Source organism: Lolium perenne, chromosome 5 (assembly GCF_019359855.2).
Source record: "Lolium perenne isolate Kyuss_39 chromosome 5, Kyuss_2.0, whole genome shotgun sequence".
NCBI classification, from domain to species: domain Eukaryota; kingdom Viridiplantae; phylum Streptophyta; class Magnoliopsida; order Poales; family Poaceae; genus Lolium; species Lolium perenne.
The window spans coordinates 9,693,711-9,697,522 of NC_067248.2; the positions used below are offsets into that span (position 1 = coordinate 9,693,711).

Sequence of the window (3,812 nt, forward strand, 5' to 3'; positions counted from 1 at the left end):
TATATGATGTGTTCCCCCTTGGTCTTCCAGCCTCCTTCCAAGATGCATCAGGCTTCATGAGCTAAGGTTCCAGCTGCACAAGAACAAAACATCATTATTCACTGGTTTCTGACCATCTTAAAAAGAAGAAAAACAACAGTAGCAAATATCAATTCTTGGGTTTAGGCCATACGTCACTTCATGTTGTTGCAAGGTATAGGATGATGGAGAAGAAACAACATTCCTATTAACCAATTTTTATCACTTCTATTTACTCTATCCTATTGAGAACATGCATCAGTACCATGTGACTGGCAAGGATTGATTCATCTTGCGGCACCTTCTGCCTTGGAAAGGATTGATTCAATGGCACCTACTATCATATTCAAAAAACCAGCATGAGATGATGCAACCAATGCTTTCATTTAGGAGAATAACAATCACAACTTGTGGATAGTAGAAGTGGACTGGTTTTATGCATCTCAGGCAAGCTAAAGCTGCAATTCAGTGTACACCAACAAACCAAACCCACCACAACAGCAGCGCAGGATGGCCACGCACCACAAACATTGCAGTTAGCATATGGATGACAAAAAGTTGGGTCATGCCAATATAAGATGAGAATTAAACAACGCCCTGATGTGAGTTCTGTAAGAAAAACAACCAGTCTGGAGCTTGGTGCTCATCGTAAAAAAGCGAAGAGATGGCCTATACACTTTGCACAACCATGCAAAAAAGAAGAAATCCTATTCTATGTGGACATGGCCTAGCAAATGGAGAAAAGCTTACCAAGCCATAGTTTTAGTACGTGCATTCTCATCCAGGATATCTGCAGATCAACACACACTTTGACCTTTCTAAAATGAAACTTGTCACATGAGTATATGAACAGATTGAAGTTATTAGCTAAACATTCAAGCCCAAAAATTCTGAAGCGAGACATGGACAAACCTAGGAGTGACTGGGCAGCTGCACTTCCACATTCTGGACATCCACTTCGCGCCGATGCCTCTGTAGGTGGCAAAGCTAGCGGCATCTGTCAACGAACACGGTAGCAACAATAGCATGGACTTGGGACGCCATGTATCTTGCTTCTTAGCTTCGGCAGGATCCTATCACATAGGTGAAGATGATCATTCTAGGGTACTTCTAGTGAGGTGCAGTATTTAAGTAAGATGGGCTGCAAAGTGATCTTGAGTGACAAACATGTCGTATGAACAAAATAATATAAGTACTTATTTTATCTGAAATCTGAATGGAAAATCAGCAATGTGATAAAGCAACGATATATCAAACTTTTTGAAACTTAGTCATGTTTCTAAGAACTGGAATAAGTTTATTTTTCATGACAGCTGAATGCAAAATGAGTAATATGTTATTCCTGATTTACCAAAGTGTACCCTGAGAATTTCATCTCAAAGCCTTGTACTTCACTGGCCCATGTTTCAAAATTTAGGTACAGCACACATACGCACCAAATCTCAACTTCAACTTATACCACCAGAACCGTGTACTGGTATCTACCGTAAATTATACATTGGCAGTTGCTTATTGTTATTGCAGGATTGCACAAACTGCAATACACAAGATGAAGAGTATTATAGATTATGAAACTGTTGATATTATCACTCACAACTTAGAACTTCATCAGTTCATTACACCAAGATGTTGGCACTGCTAGACCAACAGTAAGAGAGAACTCATTGTTCTATATTTCTGTACATCCTTCGACGCAGCTCTGTTTTTTTTTCCAATGTCATATAAAATGGCGAGTACAACTATCAGAAAACATGAGGAAAATATAGCAGCTTTGTCTATGATAATATGATTATATCGTACAACACTCTCAGTAATATAGTACACAATGGGCCTCTATATGAACTGATAGTAGAAACCAAATTAAGATTTGTCGATTGATATGAAAGCTTACAGTTTTGTATGGTCGAGTCCTTGTTCTTAAAAGTCATGCATTGGATTGATGCTTCAAGCCAACTGCACTGCAGAGTTGAGCCAATCGCAACCTTGCTACTAGTTCCTATTTCTACTGCCCAATGATTTGAACAACATCAGTAACTCAAGATGCAATAGTTCAACTTAAAGATACCGAGTCAGCACTTCATACACAACAACTTACAAACCAATATCAAAGTCAGCCACCAATTAATGATAGCCGCAGCTAAACCATTCAAGTAGTTTGGACTAATACAAACTCATCTAGTTTCAAAACAAGAAAAAAATATTGTCATTCTAATTTGTCAAAACAGCCAAGTGAAAGGGTACCCAAACCCAACTGTTCATACACCCAAGGGCCAGATCTATTTAGGTGACAACACAAACAAATCGTTCGTCACAAACAAGATGGTAGGCAATTATGGAAGTTCTATTCCTTTGGCATAAACTTGATCAAAGGAAAGTACCAAATCAGAAATAACTACCACTAGCAAAGTCTAAACCTCATAGGAAACATGCAAACCATAAGTCACAGGGGAAGGGAAACATGCCCAGAAGGACGTCATGACCAACAATGGACAGCAGAAAACGTACACACATCCGTGGCACGATCGACACAACTTATCCCCAACTAAAGACAAACTCATCCCCAACTTATTCCTCGTATTGAGCAAGAGCATAATGCACAGAGATCAACAACATGGCAAATATAAGCAATTCCCCAACTGCAGCTACTACAAAATGAACAATACATGATTCTTTACTAGGAGTAAGATCCTAAACACCATATCGATAACTAGCCAAACAAGAACACAAGTTTAACCTACTTGCAAAGATTAGAAGGTGATTGTGTTTCGGTGTGACCGAGTTAGCATGCCCACTAGTAATAGATAAGAGATACCATTGTAGCCAGCACCAACACAACAATGACATGGATATTTCTTTAACACCAAAATAACCACTTATTTGCCAAACAAATGAACATCTCTAGGAGTAGGAAATTGTACCTCTTCATTCATAAGTTGGAAATCCTACACCAACATGAAATCTTGTACTGTTCGTGCACTATAATTGATAAATGCTTCCTCAATCCTATTAAGAAAGAATTGAAAATAGAAAGTTACAGGCAGCGCAAGAATATTATGATCTTCAACAGTAGGGATACATAGCTAGGAACGAATTGTTCCACCAAACTAGTAAGAAGATTAACCTTCAGACTGAAGCAACAAAGCAAACTAGTAAGATGGCTTTCCTATTAGAGTTTCAATGCCAATACTCTGAAATGTAAGTATAGGAAGATTCAGACTTTCATGACCCTACTGGAGATAGTATTGAACATGACTAGCCGAGGAAGAAAACTGAAGGAACTACCAGAGCAAAACATGTTGCTATTTCATCTGCATTTTATCTAAGAAGTATATTTTCCATATTTTGGTTTTGCAGTTAAACATGGAAGTATTTTCCATCTTTTGTTGACTCAGATCATAAATACAAAGGAGGGGACAAGTAGATCGCCCAGGAGAGATTTTTCCATTCTACCTCTACTCTGCTCTTCCATTGTTGGGTCCATGGAGCTCATCACCACGGCACTGTTGCTTCAGAGAATGAGTAGGAGGTGGTGGTGTAGTGACATGTGCACCACAACACTGGTAGAGCCCCTAGTGCCCCTTTTTCCTCACCTCGTATTCTGATCGTGTTCCTAGCAACATACCATTGTCTGGTTGTTACATGCTATAGCTCCTCCCAGTCTATTAAGCGCAGAGGACCGTTCAGGCAAGTGACCCAGTGAAAACCAGCAGAACCGCGGTTCGACCGGTGGTTTAAGGAGAAAACCAGCTTGCCAGATAGCCGGTCGAACCGCTGGAAATATTCGCGCGAAAAAT

General features: G+C 39.6%; 1 long non-coding RNA gene across 2 annotated transcripts; it reads right to left on the minus strand.

Annotated features, from left to right (window-relative positions):
• Positions 1 to 283: 283 nt before the first annotated feature.
• Positions 284 to 2,970, minus strand: LOC139831205 (uncharacterized). Of its 2 annotated transcripts, none has more exons than XR_011745876.1 (4): positions 2,937 to 2,970; positions 1,910 to 2,023; positions 931 to 1,091; positions 284 to 352 (listed from the first exon to the last, which is right to left on the minus strand). It is a non-coding gene; the product is annotated as an uncharacterized lncRNA (long non-coding RNA). The 2 variants fall into 2 exon arrangements; XR_011745875.1 differs by having other exon boundaries at positions 284 to 355.
• Between the last annotated feature and the right edge of the window lie 842 nt (positions 2,971 to 3,812).